Below are 25398 nucleotides of genomic sequence, written 5' to 3'. Positions count from 1 at the left end.
CAGTCACAGACCTCCTATCCTTTAATCTCCAGCCACTTAATATTGAATATAATAAAAATGTGTTTGTATGCATACATGCATATCCATAAATATTTACAATGCAGCCACCATTTTACACTCTGGCAGTGCTGCACTAGAGAGAAGACTTTCATTAATGCGTTTCCCAGTAAGAGCAAACATAGAAATGAAATGCTGCAGGGGAGTGAGGAACAACAGTGAAATGAGGCACAGTTTGTACATTTAAGCCTCCAGTCTGGAAATGCAGGTATCATACTTATTTCTGTAGCTATGTATCCCTCTCGTTAGCAGTGAATAAACTGGGCCACATGTCACAGAGGATTAAGCACAGGCCATAGTGCGAAAGAGCAACTGGAAAACAAAAGAAAACAACTTGGTCCCCCTTTGCTCCAACAGAAATAATTTTTCAGTGAGCTGTGCTTAACTCGAGCCTTTGAAAAATGCCTGTAGCAGCTGGCAAGTGGGGTGAAATTCATTTTGTCCTAAATTTAGGTCTCTGGCGTGTAGGTACCAGAGGAGCATTAGGGTGCCCAGGCTCCCATTTGGGTCATTCAGCATGGTCAGGGGAGGCGGGAGATGCTCAGCAGGGTAGACGGGAAGCTAAAACACCCTCGTACCATGGCCACACCGCTGCAGTCAATGGCTGGGATGGGGTTCAGGTCTCTCCCCCAACATCTGGCTGCCCCTCAAGTGGAGGGTTTCTGTCCCCAGGTCCTGCACTGAAACTTTGCAGGGGGACAGGATCACCACAGTGGCAGTGGGTGCCCACCTCTGACCCCCCTGCCCCCACCCCAGTCACCTCTCCTTGGCCACCAGCCTGCAGAAGCCAGGGCTTCCTGGTAAAGGGCTGACAGACTGGCACCAATTACCAACTGGAATAATGCAAATATTCACACTAGAGGAGGTCAAAAGTTTCCAGTCAAGGGATGCCTTTTAGGAGGGAGGATCATACCTCTATTTTTATGCATTATTTTCACAAAAATATTACATAAAGGACACTATCTTAAAAGGATGTTCAGATGGAAACGGTAAGCACACAAATACTAGATGAATGCTAAGTTATTAGTTCCTACGATTAACTTTCTTCTTTTGCACACACATGGGATGATTCAGTCTTTATTAGGCCACATCATTTTGATTTGGATGGCTGCTTGCATCATTTGCTAAATAAGTAGCTATTCAAGATCTGTTTTTCTCCTCCTCATTTGACCTATGTTCTCATGGCCCATTTAGCATACACCTTATATTTCACTTTCTTTTTCTTTTTTTTTAAATGGCATTGTTCACCTTTCTGGAGAATGCCCTGACAGAGCGTAAGCTTGGCTGTATTGGAAAATGCCCACTTTCCTGATACTGGGCCTCTGGGGAACAAAGTAAGGGAGGACTCTCAAAATTCAAGGGAATTTTGTGATTCCATGATTTGGCCATCCCCTTAGAATGAATGAATCCTGCGTTTCATCCTCAGGTGACTATTTCTCATATTTTATGCCATGACTGGTTACTATAAAATAAAAAAATAGTGTTTCCAGTGGCCTTAGTCCAAACTTTTTCTTTCTAATCATTGGTCTTGATTTGATAAGCTTCATGGGAGGATTTCAGGTCCTTAAAGGTGTTACTTTTTTTTAGTAGGATGTCTATCTGTGTAGGGAAATCAAAATTTTAAAATAACTATTAAGAAACAATAAATCCCTCATGAATAGAATTTGTATATAAGTATTTTGAGTACATTTTTGCCTGCACCAAATTACTGAATCTTTATGTATTGTTAAATCTTTGCTGAAAAGCATGAAGAGATCATTTCTCTGTGTGTTTGCAATCTGCAGTGTATACGGATGAGTGAAGTCCTGATTAGCTATGTTTTACTGTATAACTATAGATCAGTGTAGGAGCAAAAAGGAAGACAAAGAACTCAACACAAATTGCTAAATGTAGTAACAATTGCTTCTTTTTTGATGACACGTGCATTACTACTTAGCTTTTAAAACCTGTGTAAAATGTGTACCTCAGAAATGTATGTCCCTATAACATATGTATTTCCCGATGCAAATTTCTTGAGGCTGACATGTTTCTAATACTTTTTGGGTGACTAGTACTGGAACAAAAAGTAGAGGGGCTGCATTTATTAGAAAGGACTGAGAAACAGCTATGAAGGGTCACAAATTAGACTGACTGCAGAAAAATCATATTCAACAACATCCAGTGATTGCACTGAAATGATTCTTCATGAGGCTAAATTTAAAATGGATTTTTTAAGACTCGGGAAATAACTACAGAAGGGTAAGAATGAGTGCTGGAAAATTATTTTCAGCAATGAGCAATGATTGCGCTGGAAAACAATTCATTGTGACACTAAATTTTCAAAATGAACTTTTTTTACCTTTAATTTGAGATTGAGGCACTACTGAATGTCTTCTGTGAAAATAAATATTTGGGTCATGAAATTGTTGGGTGTGTCTGTCATTGCTATAAAAAGGATGAGAGCTTTTCTTCCAAGCCCAAATTTCCATGCATAATCTATTTAGCATTCAGTGATACCTCATTATCATCACAGACTAAATGAAGCAGAATGGTCTAGTAGCTTGGTTTGCATTATTCTACTCTATGATTCCTGACCCTAAACTTAATTCAGCTTAGCATAGCTGCATTGCTACTATCTTTTGCTAATTGGGTTGATGTCCTTGCCTTCCTACTTCTTCAAGCACTGATTTATAGCTATATGGTAAAACATTGCTAATCAATGCTTCACCCATCAGAGATTCTAAAGTTATCATTCAGTCCTCAATGCACAATAATAAAACCCCACCACTTTGAAAAACATGTTGGCATATATTCTGTTTTTATTTTTCAGACAAAGTAACTTGTCTTCTCTTCCACCTTACACAGAAAATAATGGGAAGATCCTATTAACAAGCAATCTACCTAACAATATAAACACAGAGATCTCTTTTCTATAAGAAGAATGAAAAAAAATCTTTAATTTCTGATTTTATCTCATTAAAATCTCTTTCAGTAAAGGGATGCAATTCTTTATGTGCCAGCTATCAGTTTCACCACATACATAAGCCATAAAGTGAAGGTAAGCATTCATTTATAGAATTTAAAGTGCTGCAAAATTGTTTTAATACAAATAATAATGAGGCCTAAGAGTGTAAAAATAGCTATGACCTCCAAGGAATTCTGTTAGGACTCATTTTATAATAAGTGATTTTGCACTAATTTTCCATGGCAGGAGAGTATGAGTATTAACTTTTGGTCAGTTCTGGAAATGTGTGTCTTCCAATTTGATAATTTCATTATAAAGATTTATCGCATACAAGCAGAAAATTCATTGAGTTCCTTCCAAGACAGATATTTGTTTGAACAGATAGAAACCTATCTCCCACTTTTTTTTCCACCACATAGATATTTCTTTGAAATAAATATTTGCAAATTTTCAAATCATTTAGGGTATGAAATGTATGTTGTTGAACTACATGTCAGCCTAAAACTAGGATGTAGTTTTCCTAGAACTAGGAAAGTTAGTATCTTTCATCATTTGTTTCTTGTTATATTTCACAAGTCATATCTAGTTACTTTTGCAAAGCACATGGAACCTTTTTAAGCCCATCTCTGCTAAAAATCACAGTTAAAAATAAGCAGATGTATTTAAATATCTTCTTAAGTGAACATACAGTCAAATGCTTTACTGACATTTTGTATCTAGCAATATTTTCTTTTAGGTCCCAGACTATGCAAAACATTAAACACAGGCCACATTTTATGCTAATAACTTCCCAAAGTACTTATAGTTACTTGGTGTGCTGCTTAAATCTTACTTGGATTACTCATTACATTTGGTGGAGGATTTTTAATTTGCAAGAGAAATAAGACATTTCTTATAAGAATAAGGATGGGGGGAAAGGATCAGTTCAGTATAACTGTTTTGCATAAAAACAATCGGAAATTAAAAATTGCTTATTAATTAAAAATAGGAGTAGTTCCAGCAGGGCAGAGTAAGATAAAGAAAAAAAACCATGGAGACACAATGGGCAGATACTTTGTAAGTAAAGGAAGAACAATACCCAATCAAATTTAATCTTGTGGTTCAGATGGTGAAGGGAAGGATTCCTCTTATTTATTCTTCTTATTTAACTGTAGTTGAGTTATTCAATTAAAAAAAAAGAGACCCTTCAAAGGTGTGATTCACCCCACCTTGGTATCTAAAGCAGGTGTGATGAATGGTGGTCTAGAAGCTCTTATGACTACAGGCACTTCTAGGAAATGTAGAAAAATGACTCAAACATAAATGCTGACTTAGTTGACATCTTCAGCTTGATGAAATTAATCCCTCCTTAATGTCATTGTGTGGTATCTCTACACTGAAATGTAAATGTCTGAAATAGATGGAGGGAAAGAAGGGGGCAACTTTCTGAAAACAGTTGGAGGTGGCACACTGACCAAAAATAAATTATTTAAAGAAGTTATAAAGAAGCTATTATGTAAACAAGTCTAAGTTGTGGCATTATTTTCAATATAAGAACTTGATTGTTTTGAAATAAAATTTAATGTTTGGTTAACATTTTTTGTTTTGCACAATAAAGAAAGATTAATGAATATGCCACAAAATTCCATGAAATAAAAGAACACAGAAAACACTCAAGAAAATGAAGTTCTCTTTCACATAAGACTTTTTCACAGTGGTCATTCCCCTGTCTCCATGCCCGCTGTGGATGCTTCCAAGTTTTGGGTCCATTCATTGATGTTACCTACCTCTCCATATGCAGCAAACTTTTGAGTCCATATAAATAAGAGGTTTCACAGGATTTCAAGGTAGACTGAGATAATATTATTATATATATAAATAGCATACTTTAGTTTCACCAATTAGCTTCAACAGTTTTGATCAAAAAGTTGCTAAACCTTTATCTCTTTTGTGTATCTGAATCACACTTCACGGACAGCATCTCTCCTTTTTCTCCTCCCTCAGAGATAGCAAATACAGAAATTTCATGCATTCCACCCTCAAACAGCACTGGGTAAATCCCCACAGACAACTGAACACATACGGTGAAAGCCAGACCCCATTTTCTGTACAAACAATGCCCTAATGAAGACAGTTTTGCTGGCTCTTTCACAGAAAACAGGTAAAATAAGTGACAAAGAACTAGAGGTAATTTTTTTCAGATCCCTCTTCACTCTCCTAACAAGTTGCAGACAATTCAGAAAGAGCCAGGAAGACGACATTTCTTGTTGTTAATCACTATAAAAGTAAACTATGTAGTCTCCCTCTTTCCCTGAGCTGCTTTAACTGCAAGACCACAGATACCTTGTGAGAATAATGTTTCTCATACTATTCAGTCATTTACTTCCAGGTACTGTTTTGTGGTGTGTGTCCCCCAATTTATCCCCAAAATATTTCGTTTATTAAAAAAGGTTCTAATTCCCTTGTTTGCACAGTCTGCTCCTTGTATGTTTAGAAAGAGAAACAACAGAAATGAAAATTAAATTAAATAAATGAAAATAGTGACTACGTGAGGGAGACTACATCAGTTTTCTTATTTGGTTCATAAAAAATGAAATAGAAAGGCAATTATCTGTACAATTCCATAGACAATCTTCTGCCAAAAACTGTAGAACTGGTACAGGCTCTGGATGCTTCATGGTATGAAAGGAAGCAATGTATGGTGCTCGTTTTAGCTTTCAAGTCTCTGCCTACAACTCAGTAGGCAGATAAGTATTTCAGGATCTATGATTGAGATCTGTCATTACAGCTTTCCCTTCAAAAAATTAGAGAATATAAAAATACATTTCCTGTAGAAGTACTGATGATCTCTTCTGGGAGAATCTCAGAGACCCTTTAGCTTTTTCTAAGAGTAATGTCTTCAATACATTCAATACAAAAGCCACCACTAAAACCCCTTCAAAACAAGTCTGTGAGTGAAAAAGTGGAAAGACTACTTACAACCTTTCAAATGCACCATTCTCTATACTGTGATCTTTTATTACCTAAAAAAGAAGGCAGTTGAACGGAAATAATGTCTGATTTGCCAAATGCTTGCACGCTTTTAAGAAAATCTGTCTTGGCTCCTTAACCACTGAGTTTCAGATGTGTGTAAGGGGCAGAATTCTTGCTTTGCTTTTAGCCTGCAAACACAGCAATACAGTATATAAAAATACTGGTCTTTACCCAATCATTCTTGGGAGGAACAGTCTTCGGGCTAGCTAACTATCCTCTGGTATGGATCAGGAAAAACTGCTTATCAGTACAGACACCAGACACATGGATTCATTTGAATATCAAGCTCATTTCTCCATTTCAGGCAAATGAGTCTTAGGAAACATGGCACATATGTAAGTGCTAAAAAGGCAGAAAATAATCAGCACCATCAGGACTAGTTGGGAATGTGTCCTGGGGAGAAGCCTTGTGGGAGAAAGTCAGAATTTGTCTTCTCGTGAACAACCTCATTGCTGAGATGGTGCAGTCTAGACCAGCTGACCTCTCCAGGCATTACAGGTTGGAAATTGGTTTATGTGCTTTACATTCCAATCCAGATGCAAAGTTAAAAGAACTTTACTGCATGAAACATGTAAAAGCAGAGACTGTTTCAGAAATAGGTTAAAAGCTTTGCTCATATCTCTCTTCATGACTGAAAGTAAAGTTAGTATAAAAGGATTGCAAAGGGACAAGCCTCAGTGATTACAACTGCAATCACATTATCCGTCACATCTTTGTTTTTGTTCTCAATTTAAATGTAACTGAATCCCCTTCTCAGCAACATATTTGTGAAACACAGTAGAAGAATCAGTCCTGAAATCAGAGCCTTGTGTTTGGGAGAGGAATGATAATTGCTTACTCTAAAGGAATAAGTGCATTTTCTCCTCTCACTGAGAATATGGTAAAAAGAAAGATGTACTTTTGTTAGAGTGTCAGTTCTTATGTTCACTAGGGAATAACTAGAGCTCTATCCTAGAGCTTTCACAGTCTTCCTCGCACACCATGAAACTGCAGAACTATGTAGAACAAGGACAGAGTCACATTTAATGTGCTAGATAAATTTGCAAATAATGATTACACAAATATATAGAGAGACAATATTAAAGATAATTGTATTTATTATGCTAAGAGTATATATGTTAAGTCATGTAGTATGCAGGCTCAGTAACTTGTCATCTTTTTTTGAGAATCACCGACTGCATTAAACATCCAGAAAAATTGCATTGAAAATCACATTATAGTTATCTTTGAGAATTGTAAAACCAGATCAAATTTCTAAACAAACAAACAAACAAAAAACCCACATCAAAATCATAAGAAATAGCAGGAAATAAAATGCAGGCATGGGCAGTTACCTCTTGAACTACTTTAATCAGCTATGAATACATCCTCTCAGTAGTTCTCTAAGCTGCATTGTTCCCACTCAGATTTATTCAAACAACTTAGTTTCTTAAAATGTGAATACCACAGCAGGGAGCAGTTTGTAACCATTGCTTACTACTGAAAATACTGTTCAAAAGCTTTGCTTTCTTGTTTCACGTGTTCATTATAATTACATCATTCTGCTTGCAAGTTCTTCCTTTCCTTCCTGTTACTAACAACCAAAACTAAACAAAACTTTATAAAAAAAAATCAACTTGGCCTTCAGTACTGAGCCTCTTATCCAGCCTTGTTTACCTGAATTGTTGAAATAAATTAATAACTTGTATATAAGAAAGTGTTGTGTTTTAACCCAGCAAGCAGCTAAACACCACACACAGCACCATACAAGTCACTAGGAAGAAAATTAACCCTATTCCAGCCAAAACCAGGACAGAAAGTAATTGTATATTCAAGTAAATTTACAAGTTACATAAGCAGGACAAATTTACAAATCTAAACATCCAAAAAAAATAAATTGCATATTTGCCCAGAGCCTTCAGGGGATACTGAACAAGCCACAGGTATTCAGTCGCTCATCCTTACTATACACTTCTTTAAAAAAATCAGCAAGTTTGTGGACAAAAAGATGGTATCCAGTTAGGACGCAAGGTACAAGTGACTACAGAAAATTCTCTCCTTATATTCCCAGGCATCAGAGAAGCAACATCTTCCCTTCTCTATCTATCACTTGCTATGGAGTATTGAAGAGAGTGACCTAGTTACTCGTCACTTCCCTGCAACCCAACTAAGTCAACTTCTTCCTCCTTCTTTGCAGATAAATGACCATGCCCCACGTTTTGCTGGGATGGCTTGCAGAGGCACAGGACATGGCAGAATTCTGTCTTATTGTGAATTTCTTTAGGGACCAAAAACCTTTCGGAGATTAGTCATCACCTAAACTCTATGTTATTTTCACTCCTGTTTCTTGGCAACTGGGCATTATATAGAACGCCTAGTCCTTCCACGCTAAAGATTTGTCAGCTCAAGTTTAAGTTTGTATTCTACCAAAAAAAGAGACTTAGCGAGGTATGGTGATACAAACAGTACCATATAATATATGGGTCTTCATACAAGTTCAATCTATGTCTGTTTTCACTTTAAGATGCACAAAAATTGTATTATAATAGAAAAATGACATTATTGTATTCTTCGAAGTGTCATTTGATAGAGTCCTTCAGTGTGTTACATCATTCTATTAAAGTTATATCTAAGTATTCCACTTAATGGTAACAGTAAGCAGTGAACACAAGATAAATATCTGAAATTACAGTGGAATAAGTTAATAAAGACTAAATGGAGTTTTCTTGTCAGCTTGAGGTAGAATAAGAATTTCAATATCTTATATTAACCTTTGCAGAGCAGCTTTGCAGTTTCCCAGGGAATCTCATGTAACTTTGGTGTTATTAAAAAATATCAGAATTGCAGATGATGTGAATTTGCAAAAGGGGCAATTATAGATGGTACTGGCAATCAAAAATTATAAATCTCCCATTATGTTTTCCAAGTTGTTAAATAATTTTATGTACCTTTAATGTATTATTTCTTCTCCACATTATTTTTAATTGCGAGCTATTTTTAAAAGCTAAGAAATAAGCCAGAAGGTATCGTATATAAAGGCATTAGTTTCTCATTTTAGTTTAGACAGTTGAGCTATGCAATTTATATTGTTGGCATAGGTCACTGAAATGTACTAAAAGTCCAGAACACACAAAGTATTGAGTCCTTCAAACATAAGACAACAACACTCACCCAATGAGTTCAGCAGGAGAAGTACCTATAGTGCAGCATGAGCTCCTCTGTGAACTGGCATTTCTTTGCAGTTTTCCAGGACACTGATATGAATGAAAGGGTGTATGGGGATGTACTGACAAAGAATACTTTGGAGTAGTCTATCTTCTTTCTGCGGTATGCCAAGAAGGTGAAAAAGGAGAAAACCTAAGTGTTGAGGCCAGTCTTTTGAAAAACAGCTGAAGTTGACAGATTTTACACTTTCTGGTGGAAGCCTGGTTTAATTATAAGGACTGAAAATCTGGGATGACTGCATACTCCATGCTATGAAACTGTGTTTCAGAAATAAGAAATGACAAAGAGTATACTTATCAATGCAGGAACACGCACCTCCTGGTCACTCAGCAGGATTAACTACTGCTTTAAACACTGCTATTCCTAATGGCGTCACAGAAAAACTCCTGTTGTCTTCTGCAGGAGCAAGAAAGGATTCTTCTGTCTTAAATTCTCTGGGAGGGGATACCCAAACATAATCACACTATCAAAATTCACCTGTGACATGATATTCTTGTCTCTCTAGACTCCCTAGTCAGGTAAGGTAATACAGACTGCCTGAATCACATTTCTGCTTTGAACAGCTTTCTTCTGGAGCTAAACCATCTCTCCAATGAACACAGAGAGAGTCTAGGGGATGATCTGCTGTTTGGGGTGAAACAGTATTGTGGGCAATTTTGGTTTAGTCTCAATTTTTATATAAGGTGGACATAATGTTTATTAGGCTTCTGAGTGACTGATACCATGATCAAGCAATTCTGCTTATTTTTTTGTTTAAAGTCCTGTCAATTGCTTTTCCCCACTCATCGTTATGAGGCCATTATGTATGTTTTAGAATGAATTTATTGTCATGTGAGCTGTGCTTCATTTTATTTAAATTATTATTAATTACAATGAAGACAGAAGGAGCAGGTATAGGGAGAATACTTCGCTCAAATATCCAGTGTTTGGATGACTATTTTGCTGCTGCAGTTTTATTTCTCTGTTAGAAAAAATATTTTTTGGGAGGGAAATAAATAACTTCTAAGGTAAAGATTCAGCTGATGATCAAATAGTGTTAAGAAAACACAGTAATGCGACTTGAGTCTATCCCTAGAACTATGGAGTTTGGGCTGCTATCTTTAATAAAACCTTCTTCAGAGGGCAGGTAAAGTTGTTGCTGAAATGGTTTGAAAACTTGAGTAAAAAGATGAAACAGTATTGAGAATATTGTAGAGGAAATTACCCAAGCTACAGCAAAATTCTTTATCAAACAGTTCAGTCAGAAATTGAGAAAATGCATCTAAATATTTTAAAATCTTATGATTAAGAAAAAAGTATACTTTTTGAACCATTACTGTAATAGAAAAATTGACTGGTTCCATGTTCAGGTAGCAGAAAAACACTGGATTCATGCAGTAATTTTGTATTTGTTTTGGTATTCAACTAACAATTGCATTGTAAAAAATACAGATGTGAGTAGGAGTCTTGGATAAATATGCTATCCTGCAAAAACCTTCTTCCAATATTACACATCTACAGTAAAGTTTTAATAACCTTCTTTGTTACTGGAAGCTTCAAATCTTCTTCTGAAAGTTTAAGTATTCTAAACTCTATCACAGTCCTCTGTTATAATGATCTCAATTCTCTTTCGAAGAACCATCTTTTATCTAATCTTTAATCTCAATTTCTTTTGTTGGCAAGGAGGTTGTTCCACAGGACTGTGAAGTCAGTGCAGAGAGGTCTTACTGACATTAGCAAGAACGGAATTGAGCTTAGAAACCCCTATTTCTGATTTTTTCCCTCAGCCTTTAGTGTTTGTCAGTGTTTCATCTTCCTTTTTCTAGATAATCAATGATTTTAATTTTTTTTGTTAATGTTAGATACTCCAAAGAAAGTGTACAAAACAAAAAAACATTGCTGTAGTACTTTAAAGCTAATGTACTACTGATACTTAAATTTGGGTTATTGCCACCTCAGAAGCTAAAAATAACCTGCTAAAATTACACATATATCCTAAGTTTTAGAAGAGACCCAAACTTTCTCATTAATTCTTTTCCAAAACTCTTGGAGGAAGACCTGAAGGGACAAGAATCTTTTAAATTTATTGTGGTCTTTTCATCTGTCCTCATCCAGAAATTGCAACTTTTTTTTAACATAGATCCTCATTAAAATTTATACGCTTGAAAGCGTGGTTGAGTCCAGGAGACATGCAGGAAGGGTTTTTTTTAATATTGTTTTCATAAAAATAAGGCATATCATAAAAGTGACTGAAGCTGCTTACTCATAATACTCCATGAGAAAAAAAAAATCAATTAGTCTTCCCTGTGTGTGATGCCTTCATTTTTTCTGATGAAATAAATAAAAAAGTAAGTCTGTTGCATCTCAGACATGGAAGTCTCTGTTCCCTGGGGAGCTTGTTCTCTTAGCATTGGCATTACTATGCAAGAAACCCTGTCCCTTGATTGACAGAGTGTTTTATTTTGGACTGCTGGCATCTGTGGAAAATTGTTTACCAAATGGTGGCACTCATATTATCCTTTCATAAAGATGAAAACAGGGGTTTTTTTAGCATGGCAAATTAACATTACTACTCCTTCTGTTTTGAAAAAGATACAACAAATAACAGTGCTGGCACTAAAATTCTGCAGAAATATATGTGCTGAAGTAAGTGTTTAAAACCACCTATTGTCTTCTGAGCAGTTTAAAACCACCTATCCTTTTCTGAGCTGTTTGAACCCTGATCTAGTGAGATAGCTTTTTGTTGCAATTTACAGAGATCTGAGCTGATGTTTCCTTTTTAAACTGGGATTTTGATAATATTGGTATTGTAAGCTTAATTTTTTTTTTTTTTTTTATTTCAGTAAACTGAGATCTCCAGCAGATGCAAATCTGCGTGACTCCTCGGAACAAATGAGAGATGTATGCTAAGGATCTGGCCTTAATAGACAGTACAGGCCGTATAGAGACCAAAGAAAAATCGCCGTAGCTATAACTTTTGCTATGACAGCAAATTTCCTAAAAGTAACAGGAAGTTTGTATAGCAAGCTTTAATTACTAAAAATTCTCTAGTCACTGAGATGGTACTTGAAAAAGTAAGAATGGGATTTTTTTTTTTTATTAAAGACATTTTGAAATATATATTCTCCTCTTCTGGCGGGGGGAAACTTTTTTTTGTGGAAGTCTTATCTAACAAATGTCATTGAAATGACTTTTTCAGCCAGATTTAAAAGCAGTCTTCTTCGCGGATATAGAGTACGAAGCAAGGGGATTATGGAGAGAGGAGAGATAGTATTAACAGGATTTACTCATCCTGGAATGTCTGTTTTGTATTTGTGCTTCTGATAAAAAAACTACAGGATTTTATAAGATTTAGCAATGCTACTGGCTAGTAGGAAAGCCTTTGTTTCTCCATTCCTAACTGCAAGATGATCTGATGAGAAGGAATTCCAACCTTTCTATAGTGAAGTTATCTTCATAAAACTTACATCTTTGTGAAAATAGTTTTAACAACTATACCACTAGGTTATTAACCATGATTTTTGTGAAACATATAGAATACTTGTCAGTTACTATCCAAAAGAAATAGTTTTCTACTGCTTTTGCTTCATGACTGCAAAACTTTTTAAAAAATACTAAAAGATTGAAATAGAATATAACCTGGAGCATAACCTGATATGAAAGGAGGCCCGTGGGGGTAGAGAAGGCATGGGGGAGAGGACAGGAAGAACAAAAGTGAGAAAACTCGTGGGTCAAGATGAAGGCAGCTTACTAGGTGAAGGAACGAAAAGGGAGAATGATCTAAGTGATGCAAAGGAAATCACTCACCATCTCCCACAGGCAGACTGGTGCCCAGCCAGTCTCCGCGCAGAAGCCACCTTAGAAGACAAAAAAAACCCCTTTTTCTTCTTCCTCTAACCCAGTTTTTGTTGCTGAGTTATGACATTATATGCTACGGAATATCCCTCTGGCCAATTTGGGTCAGCTATCCCAGCTGTGTCCCCTTCCAATCTCTTGCCCACCCTCAGCCTACTTGCTGTGGTGGGGACAGAGTGGGAAAAAGAAAAGGCTTTGATGCTGTGCAATCACTGTTCAGCAATAGCCAAAACATTGGTGTGTTATCAATCCTGTTTTAGTCACACATCCAAAAAAGCACCGTAGGGGCTGTGGTAGAGAAAGTTAACAGCCAGTGGAGTATCCCAGGTTCATTTAGCTGTGTGGATTGCACTTCACTCTATTTACATATCAAACCATCAGACATATCAGCAGAGGTAACAGATTTACACAGGTTTTTCTGATGCTTTAGAAAAAGTATTGTAAAAGTCATTGACCAAGTTTCAACCTTTCTAGGAATAATGCTGAAAATAAAAGGGAAGAGGATGTGGAGCTGGTTAAATACCAACACATTATCACTGGCTATTTTTCCTGCAAGCTTTACAAGTAGTTGATTATCTTGTACACAGTTGTACATTCTTTAAACAATATAATTGTTCAAGTAAATTTTGCGGTTTAGGCTACAGATGTCCCATTCAGTCTATAATCAGGGCTAATAAAACCTAATAATACTGAATAATTTGGTCATGCCATAATTAGATTTGACTCAGCATACTTTTGTGTTTAAAAATGCTCTAGATAGAGATTAAGCTTTATTCTCTTGAAACAAGTAATTCAAATGATGAGGCAGGTGCTTTCACTGGCTTCATTACAATCCCTCTATTTTCTGATTTACCCCCCCAGTTTGAGGATGGATGAAAATCTTTCTAAAGACAGAGGAGACAGCAGCCATGAATTACTCTTTCAGTTAAAAAATGAGCAAATCAGACTTTCTCTACCTAAACTTTAATCTGTAACATTATGGATCTTCATGGAAATGTTGCAAAACTCAGCTGGGTAATACTTCTACAACTGGTAGTTCTGGCAGGTGGAAAGCAAATAATGAATTATTTTAACCATTCATGGAAGAGTAGTTTTAGCACAGAAGACACATTAAGTCACCTTGAAGTTGAATGCTGCAGTCTGTCATACTGAGCATGTCTTAAAATAATAGGCTTTTAGACTCTGTGCTTTCTCTTTTGAGCTTGCTTTTGAAGTTCTATGACTGTGTGGGGCATTTTTGATTCAAAACTATTAATATGGTAGAGTAAGTAGACAAAAACTATCTCTGTCTCTATGTTACAAAAGACTCCATACCTCATAACTAAATAATACAGAAGGAGTTTTGCTTTTTCTTGACAGTATCAGAAAAGTGGAGGTCTTTCAGACCAGGTGCAAATCCAACCCCCTCTGAATTCTCTACCTTCAGTAACATGTTAAGGGTAAAGTGCCCAGACCCCCTGGAAGGAATAATACATTTTTAATACAGTGAAAGATTAAAAATGCAATGCCTTGTGAATTCTATATCTGCAATGTCACGTCTTGGGGAAAGAATCCAGATTTCCTGAAAGGGATATTATATTTTTAATATATCAAAAAATTAAAAATGAACAAGAACAACTCATAATGAATGACGTTTACATTATCTGAATTAATCCATTGCCTCTTCGAAGGACACTACTGTTTCCCATTTAAATAACTAAACTAATTGCCATATCAGCATTTTCCCACAATAACAAGAAAGACCATATGGAAGCTTTACTACAGGGCAGAGTAACTAAATATGCCCACATTTTAAGATCCCCAAATGAAAATAATTCAAAATATATAAAAGGACAATAAATCATTAAAGTAGAAGTTGATTGCCAGTTAACCACACCATAAAATTGGCTCAGTATAGTGATTTAAAAAAAAAAACAACACAACTAAAGGTCCCTGTCACTAGATGCTGTAAATGGTGGGTGTCTGGATAGGTTCCAGCTGCTGTTTCTTGCTCTGAGAACAGTGTGGTCCCAAAACTTTTTTGTGTCGGATGCACTTGCTTATGTTGGACCTGATCACCACCTTTCCCTACGCATCCAAATCTTCATCTGAGCTACTGGGCCAGGTCTCCTCTTTCCTCAGCAGCCTTTGAGGTCTCTGGGGCAGCACCTAGCACTGCACTTTACCTCAGCCCATCCTACACATCTCATCCCCCTGAATGCTGTTTTTATTTCCTCTTTTTCTTCTTCTTTCGTAAATGATAGTGGGCTACTCCTGCACAGGGTAGGAGTGTTCTTTTACTACGGATACTAAAAGAGTGTACCGTGTCTCTAGCCTAGACACCTTACTGGGAACCACATGCAGTTCTACCTCTTAAGCTACGCCTTGGGGTTTTACTCAGTTTTTGCTGAAGGAGCATGTCCTGTGGAGGCTGAGATCTGCCTGTGTATTAACAGAGCCCTGCTACACCTCCCCTCCACCCTGCCCCCCTCACAGCTTTAGAATATCTTTATTCCAGATTTCTTTTGTAACCCAAGTATCTGGTGAACTTGAAAATCAGAAATCCCTTTGGGTTTTTTTTAAGAGATTATTCATACTCTGATCTCCAGATATCAAAAGTGGGAATACACTGTTGTACATTCCCCTCACTACATGCTTACTTATAAATCAGCTCACAGAAGATATTTGCACTGCCTACAGAGACTCCAAATGGTAAAGTCCCGATGTTAAATATTTATACTCCAAATACAGTTTGTATGAATATAAAATGAGTGCCACAAACTGAAGTACTCTTATTTTGAAAAGCTATTATAATTTACAATTAACTTGACAAATTTATGTAAGACCTACTGTCTCTTTTTCCTCTGGTATTAGTGAAGGGGAAGGTTTTCTCATTCTCCATGAGCTGTAATGCTTGTGATATGCTTTAAAGTGAAAAATCATTATTTTGAGGATTTGGGGGCTTGGGTTTGCCTTTTTAAAAAAAAAAAAAAATTTGGACTGCTGCTTCATTCCCACTTGATATTTAAAAAGATATTACACAGTGCATGTCCCAACCAAATACCTCACAAAAATAAGGTTTCTTTGAACAGGGGATGTTTTGTTCACATGATAAAAAGCATTGTGTCCACCATACTGTAATATCTGAAATCATTACTACAGGTGTGGTATTTTTGAATTATATGAACAATAAAGAGTACTTTTCTGAAGAACAGTTTAGTGTAAAAATTGTACTATATAGAATGATACAGTTCTCAATGTGGCAATGTATTTAATCCCTCACTAAGAGCTGGGGTGTTTCATTTCAAATTTATCTTTTATAAATGTCATTATGTAGGCATTGTTAGAGAAGAAAAAGAATCTGCTCCATTTTTCTTTCTGTTGTAGTATGAAACATGGCAAATGATGGCTACATTTTTCCAGAGATGGAGAAGCAAACAAGTACTAAAAGAAAGATGAGAGAGAGGCCTAAAGCCTCTTCTTGTTGCAGCTGAAAATGGGCTCTTAGACTGCACTAAAGCAGCAATATGCTCAGCAACTAGTTTATGCACAGCAACTTTGGTTCTGTAACGAAATCAAATGTCACAGGAAAGCTACTTCAGCCAGAAACTGCTCAGGAAAATCAGGGCCAGCATGCATCTTCCGCCCTGCCAAGGCGGTGATACTGCCCCAGAAGGATTTGTGGAAAATGTTGGCTCACAGGTTCATCCCTGGAAGCAACAAGCTCACTGCCCCATCAGATGCATCCTCAACAATTTGTGGAGAAGAAGCAGCTCTTCTGCCCACTCCTCGGCAATCTCCATTTCCACTCTGTCCCTACTCAGTCAGCTCACACAAAAGCTGCAAATGGCCAAGATGGTTAAACTGTGGAAGAAATATGAAACTCTTCAATGTAAGTTCTGACACCCACTGTGTTATAAACCATGAATTCTTCTAATTTTAAGATACATTTTAATAAAAGTAATGTTTAAGATATGTAAGACACATCATGTATTATGTTTTATATTTCAGAGTTCCAATTTTCTGACAACAACAGCTGTTTAAGAGCTTCAACTATGACTTGTGCTCATGCAGATGAGTTTTTTGAGGATTTTCACTTACATTTTTACCACTGTCTTTTTTACTGTCCTTCTGCAAAAGATCACAGATTTGGTTGATTCCTGAGGTCCTAAAAAAATCTCAGCATTTCTCACAGTTGAGATGTCTGAAGGCCACTTCTCCTAAGTCCAGACTTCCCAGAAGCGTAGACACTGAGTTTGGGCTTTTCTGAAATTTTTCTTCTCTGCTTTAGGACACCAGAACTGAGACCCTGGTCCCCCCTGTCAGGTAAGGCAGTATACAAGAAAAATAATGTATTCTTACATGTAAATAAGTAAGGAAGATGCTGAACTCAGGAAAGCAGAAATGAAAGGTGAAAAAGGGAGGCAGGGAGGGTATAGGAGTAGGCCTATCCACAGGCAAAGTGAACGTTACTGCAGTTGCAAGCAATAAGAGAATAGATAATAGTAACTCCTGTCTCCCTTATTTTCTATAGAGCAAGTGGAGATATTCCTGACCTGTTTTGCAGATGCACTCAGGAGAACAGATGCAAATAGTGGGAGCTCTATTCCGAACCTAGGAAAGTACCACATGCTGCCAAATCCTCTGAAAAAAAATGTGCCTTGGGCTTCTGCAATTATCATCCACAATTAGTTACTACTCAGAAATTTGGACATTATCTGTATACTCCAATTCTAGGTGTGCAAGTAGGTATAATGATTCCACTTTCTTCACAGAGGTGACACTAAAATACATGCCTTAACATCTGCTATCTATTTCATATATTGTGGAAACAGAAACCCTTAAAAAACAAGTAGATCTGTTTTCTGTTCAGGACATAGAGAATATGTTAGTGAAAAGGGCATTTGGCCAAGAACTGACTGATGTTTATGAAAAGTAATACTAACTAACACACATTCAGTGAAGGAAGTAGCAAAGCTGTGATAAAAGAATAGAATGAAAGCTTGTAGATGAAATCTGGTTTCGATAAACACAGAAGATCTAAATTAATATTATATAGACAGGAACAGAAATTATGTGCTGTTTAAAATTTGGCTGCTTGATCCAGCACTTAAAGACCACAAAGTTCTTTCAGAGTAGGTAATCTTTTATGTAATATTCATATACTTTAGAGAGCAATTATTCCCACTTATATTGAGTAAGTTGATGCTGGTTGGCAATAAATCTCATTGCAGCACAATTTCTACAAGCTGTGCTGTACTCCCTAGGGTGCCTGAAAAGTTGAAAATGTAGAAAATTGATATTTTGCCTGGCTGTAAAAAGACATGCTGCCTACCAATCAGTCAGGAGACAACATCTGACAGCCTCACCAAGATTCAGGCATTCACATGAAAGCCAAAGTTAATTCAAAGATTCTGTAAAATACTGCCAGGATTTGAACAATGCGTGACAGCATAAATCAACAATTTATTAATTAGTCATGAGAATCTGCAAATATTTATTTAGGATTATCTCTACACAGCTCCTTCAGGAATTACTGTTTGGAGTTGCTTATTCATTTGTGTTCACTGACTAGCTTAAATTTAAAATATTTTAAAATACGAGACAAAGAATGGATTATATTTTCTCCTAAGTTTCTGGTCAATTTTCTCTGATAAACACCTTTATATTCTACCCATTCATCCTTAAAAGGTGAGGTCAGTTCATGGGTCGGAAGAGCCTGATTAAACTGTTTCACAGGCAAAAGGTATTTACTTCCAGAAATTCCCAGTGCACTGACTAGAGACAAACTTATCTAATGCATATCCTATAAAAAGCGTTCTTCAAATCATTCACTCCTAATTCCTCGGGTGATTTATTGCATTTCTACCAACCAACTGTAAGTACAAATTTTTCCCTTAAGAAATCTAACTTCCTGGCACAATGCTGAAGTTAATGTAGTCAATAAATATAATGGATGTGCCCTATTAATGTATTATATACCTCAGTAATGAGGAATGAGGAATGAGCAACTTGTCCATGTACTAACAAAGAAGAACATCAGTTTTGGCAGAATATATTTTTTTCATGTGAAAGTTCCCAAATTGTGGCTCCTGCACCTATGGTGGCAGCCTGTTTGCTGCTCCATTTTTTGGAACTTCTGCTTCTGACTTCCAATGGCCAAGTTACACCAAAGGTTACACAGGAAGCTTAAAAATAGCATTTGTTTTGCAAGGATGAGAATTTTATAAAGTCCAAGAAGTGCACTCTAGGTGTAGTGACATTTTTGACACTTAATGGTATCCTGTCCCAGCCTCCAGCTTTCACTTGCAGAGGGCACAGGCTACACACAGGAACAGATGCCTCAGATATTGTTGGGCGCTTAAGACAGAACTAGACACTTACGTCTTTGCGTGTGAACTGGTCCAAAGATCTCTCTCAATTCCCTTAAAACCTTAGCATAAGGAAGATGAGATGTTTTTCCCATTTCCATCCAGGTTGCAGTGTTGAGCTCACAAGGCTGATTTACCCTAGAGTAAATTAAAAGCACTGGTCATACTATAAAGCACACTGAAGTCTTTTATCATTTGTGTGCTCTGCGATTCTTGGAAGTCCCATCTCTAAAAGGCATGCAATATCTCTATCTTTGCTTCTCCTGATAATGTATTTGCCTATAATTTTTTTTGGTTAGAACTGTGGATATTATCAAGTGTAGTTGGACGCTAATAAACCTTAAATGGATGTAAATAACAGAGACTGGAGATCTAAATGTGATACCTTTATTTTACCATTCACAACAGTCAATAAAATGTGTGTAACTCAGTAAGGTTTTAGAAGCAGTAGATATTGAAGGAAAGATATAATTTGAGCTGTTGAGGTAGGAAATTGCAGTGCACTTTGCACTTGTATGGGACAGCAGAAGCACTGTACCAAATGAACTCTTTGTCTGCCTTAACTGACTGGCCTGGAGAGTGCTAATGGCTATGTCTACTTCCCTGATTTTGTTCAGAGCAGAAGTACAGTTTTGAAGCTAATCCCCTGCTTCTCTCCATTTACCATGTGTTGCTTCACTGCTGAGAGCAGTTTTGGTGTTCGTGAAATAGATTTTTTTCAGAGGAAACTAAATCAGAAGCTCTGCTCTCTAAGTGCTTCAATGCTAATGGGGACATTATGCTCTGAACCAACGTGCAGTTTGTACCACCATAAGATCTTCCACCATGTACTTAACATTTTTTCTTTACAAAAAGAGTCCAACCACATGAGTAGCTGAAACACTCAACCCAAAGAATGGGTCGAATCACTCAACCCAGACTGGATTTAAACTGAAATAACCCCTGCACTATCATATGGTGGGAGTGGGAGTAGTCTTAGCTTCAGCCACTTCCGTTTACAGATCCTTCCTCATTGTGTGGCATTGTCTACTAATCTAGGCATAGAGAGATATTAAGTTTAATTTTTTAGCATTAAATAAATATTGATGATTTTAGAAACTCAGGTGCAGGCATCCTTATGGCTTTTTCTTTTTAGCAATGGCAGGAACTTTGACAGGAAACCCAGCAATTCCTTTCCTCATTCCATCTTGCAATAGATAGCCAAAACTAATCATATCCTTGCTGTTACAGCTAAATAGTGTATTGCAAAAAAATCTGGGAAAAAAATGGAGTAAATTAACACTATTTTCTCAGATATATTTCAAATGTTTCTGATTTCTGACAAGCAGAAATAAAGTTTTTTTCAGTGTCTCTGACTTCTTATGAAAAAAAGATGAGGAAGCCAAGATTGCTATGCACTGTGGCACAGAGAGTTTCTTATAAAGTTTCTTATAAACACACTGAGAATTGCCTTCAATAGTGCTTTAAGAAATCATTCTGAGAGTGGATACTTGGAAAACAATGGCTACCGCTGATCCAGAAGTCTGATTACAAGATATTGGATTAAAGAAGTATTGAGCTGCAAGGGGCCTCAACAAAGTCAGTATCTTTCTATTGATGCAACAGTAAGATCCTACGCTGGTAACTGTTAGAAACCAGGAAATATAAATACAAAAGCAACTCCTACAAGGTTAAGTTCACTGCATGGCATCTTCTGTAAGTTTTGGCATACCCCAATACAAGGTTGCCTAGAAATTAAAGCGGCTATTAGTTTCAGATCTTGAAAAGTGCTGGCATTACTAATGATATTGATATAACTCAGATTCAGGCAAAAACTTATAATTTCTATAGAAATTTTAAAATAAGACAAAAGATTATTTCAATTGATACAATATTCTGTTTGTTGTGAATTTGCATATCTGTTTTTTTCCTATAGCTTATTACATTTTATTCTTCCTCAGAAGGAAGCAAAAAATTCCTTTTTAAGAGGCTAGTCTTTTGTTACCAAAAATACTTCAAATTGATAAAAGAACCCTTACAAAATTGAAGAGAAGTCACATGATTTCATGACCAGTAGCTAAATCTTCTCTTCTGCTAGCCCAGCCAATGTTGCTTAGATAAAGATTGCCTATGTTCATGCTCTCATTAAAGTCACTAGCAATTAGTACTTGAAGTTGATTAGTCCCTCCTAGCAAATGCAAGTCATTGGTCCCTCTGAGCAGCAAATCTGCCTGGCAGAGGTATGCAGCCACACGAAAGAGCCACAGCTCTTGTATTGCTGCAGCAGGGCTGAGAATTAACTAGCGAGTGTTGCCCAGGTGAGAGACGTGCCTTGAACATCCTCTCTCCTGCCATGGCAAGTATGACGGAAATGTAAAGCAAGCAGTGGAGTGCTTTCAGACAGGCAGCTAAGTCCATTCGCAGCCTGAGATAGAAGATTGAGCTTGCAAGAATTTGCTCATAACTCCTTTGAATCATGAAATATCTTTTTTTTTTTTTTTTTTCTATTCACAAGCATTGCACAATAATAGATGCACTGCAAGGGGATTTATTGTCCTCTGGAACATCTGATGGCCACTTCTGTACTTAATAGTAAGACCTAGTCAGAGCTTTTCAATGATAACTCCGAATCCTTCCCAAATGAGGCCTCATTATCTCCATTTTATAAACAGAGAAATGGATGTACAAAAATGACTTGTTCAAGTCATCACTGTCATAGCTGGGAAGGGATATAAAATAGAAAATTTTACCCTGTTGCTCTATTCAGAAGAATGGCTGCATAATACATGCAATACCTGCATCTGAGGGCTGAGCCAGCAAAACAATCGTTACTGGGTTTTGACTTAAATTTCATGGCAAGAACGGGCTTTCCCCCTGCTTGCTTTATGCTTGTTTGGAAGTGGGTATTTAGCAGCAGTCGGGAATGAAGGTTTTGTTGAAGAACTAATAGCAGGCCGATGGTAGGCACAGTATGGTCCTTCTCTGGTCTGCATTCAGCCCAGCAGGAGCGACAGAACTGTAGTGTTCACTCACTCATAACTGTGTGTTAAAATATCAGTTAAACTCTTTAAAATACTTTTTTATATTACTGTTTTCAATTGGTTTTCAATGCATGGGGCTGTCAACTTCATGCAAACTCAGAAAATGGTCTTTCTCTCTCTGTCTCTTCATACACTGAATATTTAAATTTTGTAAAATGCAGGGTACAATATCTTCCCAACTTGAAAAAAAAGAGTTCTTTCTCATTGCATTTGTGTGCCATCATTATAGCATTGTCCTGGTTTCGGCTGGGATAGAGTTAATTTTCTTCCTAGCAGCAGGCATAGTGCTGTGGTTTGGATTTAGTAGGAGAAGAATGTTGATAACATGCTGATGTTTTTAGTTGTTGCTGAGTACTGCTTATGCTAGTCAAGGACTTTTTCAGCTTCCCATGCTCTGCCAGGCGCACAAGAAACTGGGAGGGGGCACAGCCAGAATAGTTGATCCAAACTGACCAAAGGGCTATTCCATACCATATGACGTCATGCTCAGTATATATACTGGGGGGGGGGTTAGCCGGGGAGCAGCGACCGCTGCTCGGGAACTGTCTGGGTATCGGTTGTCGGGTGGTGAGCAATTGCATTGTGCATCACTTGCTTTGTATATTATTATTACTGTTATTATTATTATATTGTTGTTATTATTATTTTACTTTATTTTATTTCAATTATTAAACTATTCTTATCTCAACCCAGGAGTGTTTCTCACTCTTACTCCTCCGATTCTCTCCCCCATCCCATCGGGGTAGGGGGAGTGAGCGAGCGGCTGCGTGGTACTGAGTTGCTGGCTGGGACTAAACCACGACAGTCCTTTTTGGCGCCCAACGTGGGGCACGAAGGGTTTGAGATAAGAACAGATTAACTAGAGTGTATTAAGGAGTCTGTTAACAGTTGCCGGTCATGATATTAGTTCATCTGATCTGTACCATGTTCTTTTCTTGGCTGTGCATGTTAAAGCTTGGTGTTGGTCTGTGCATTGCGCTATGCTCTGTAGTGATTAAGGATGTTTTGATTGGGAGGTTCCTTATCAAAATCCTGACCTTGAGCATGGTTTTGTATCTGGGTTTTATACACAAGTCATTACTGTACTTCGGGTACCACCTCATGGAGAGAGTTAGCAATTATACCTTTCCCTCGGAGACGTCTGTTGTGGAGGAACTACAGAATGGCACCTTCATTACCTTATTCTATAATGCTTCCTCCCTCATTACAGAAAGTTTTCAGTATTTTGAACATCCCTGGGCAGTTAAGATACTTCTATTGATACTTCTTGGGAATATTGTTTTGGTTTTGACAAAGGTTAGTAAGCAATTTAAGAATATCATCCAGAGATCTGCCCCAAGGCTGGAGAGTTATGAGTGGCAGGGTGTGTGGGATCGTATGCGCAAGTACCTAGGGCAGTGGGGACCTCCAGTGTTTTGGAACTTCACCCCTGAACAAGTGCAGAATCCTGAAGAACTAGTAAAGTATTTGGAAGAAGTATGTTCTCACCCTGGCAACTCCAAAGAGACACAACTCATTGCAACATGCTGGGGACTGGCCCATGCCTATCGAGCCCTGTTCAACACTATTCAGTACCCTCAAGGGAAAGAGAGGGTCTCTGGATCTGATGACAAAACAACAGGCACTGTGGCTACTCCAACTACAGCCATGAGCACTGTGGCTACTCCAACCACAGCCACAAGCACTGCAGCTACTCCAACACCCACCACAGGCACTGCGGCTACTCCAACACCCACCACAGGTACTGCAGCCACTCCAACCCCAGTGGCAGGCACTGCGGCTAAACCAGAGAACCAACCTGCGCCGGTATCAGTTGCCCCTATACAGAAGAAAAAATACACAAGGAAATCAGTTCGTTTAGTAAGGGATGAAGATGAACCAGGGCCATCACGAGAACCAGAGGAGGAAGAACCCATAAATGAGATGGTGACCACCCGATCCCTATCCCTGAGTGAGCTGCGAGATATGCGAAAAGATTTTGGTCGTCATCCAGGCGAGCACATCATCACCTGGCTGCTCCGATGCTGGGATAACGGGGCCAGTAGCCTGGATTTAGAGGGTAGGGAAGCCAAGCAGCTGGGATCCCTTTCCAGGGAAGGGGGCATTGACAAAGCAATTGGAAAAGGGGCAAAACCGCTCAGCCTCTGGAGGCGACTTCTGTCAAGCGTGAAGGAAAGGTATCCCTTCAAGGAGGATGTTTTATACCGCCCAAGCAAATGGACCACCGTAGAGAAGGGTATCCAGTACCTGAGGGAATTAGGCGTGCTGGAGGTGATTTACAGTGACCTGAATGATGAACAGTTAACCAAAGACCCAGATGAAGTCAGGTGCACACAATCCATGTGGCGGAAGGTGGTACGGAGCGCACCAGCATCGTATTCCAACTCGTTGGCAATACTAGCCTGGAAAGACGACGAGGCACCAACGGTGGATGAAGTGGCTAGACAACTCCGGGACTACGAAGAAAAGCTCTCTTCCTCCCTACGGGCCTGTGTCTCGGCTGTGGAAAAACTGTCTGAAAAAATATGCCAAGAGTTCCAACAACTCAGAGAGGATCTGTCCTACTCCCCACCTGCACGGACCAGTGTCTCAGCCATTAGGAGTCAACGTCCCTATGCTCAAGAGAGAGGATATAGAGGATACACACCACGGGGCACCCTGTGGTTTTACCTGCGTGATTATGGAGAGGACATGAGAAAGTGGGATGGAAAACCCACCTCAACCTTAGAGGCACGGGTTCGTGAGTTGCAAGGAAAAACTATTAGGAAAGGAGGTTCTCCCAGGAAGATTGCAGCTCCAGTTTCCAGTGAGCAGTTCCCGAGACAGAGTAAGAGGGCTAATTTTACTTCCGACCTTGATCAGGGGACTTTTGATTCACATTTACAGGAAGTGAACAGCGAATACTGTGACCAGTGTTAGAGGGGCCCTGCCTCCAGCCAGGTGGAGGAAAGGGACAACCGGGTTTACTGGACTGTGT

Source organism: Pelecanus crispus, chromosome 1 (assembly GCF_030463565.1).
Source record: "Pelecanus crispus isolate bPelCri1 chromosome 1, bPelCri1.pri, whole genome shotgun sequence".
In the NCBI taxonomy this organism is placed as follows: domain Eukaryota; kingdom Metazoa; phylum Chordata; class Aves; order Pelecaniformes; family Pelecanidae; genus Pelecanus; species Pelecanus crispus.
This window is presented reverse-complemented; position numbering follows the sequence as displayed.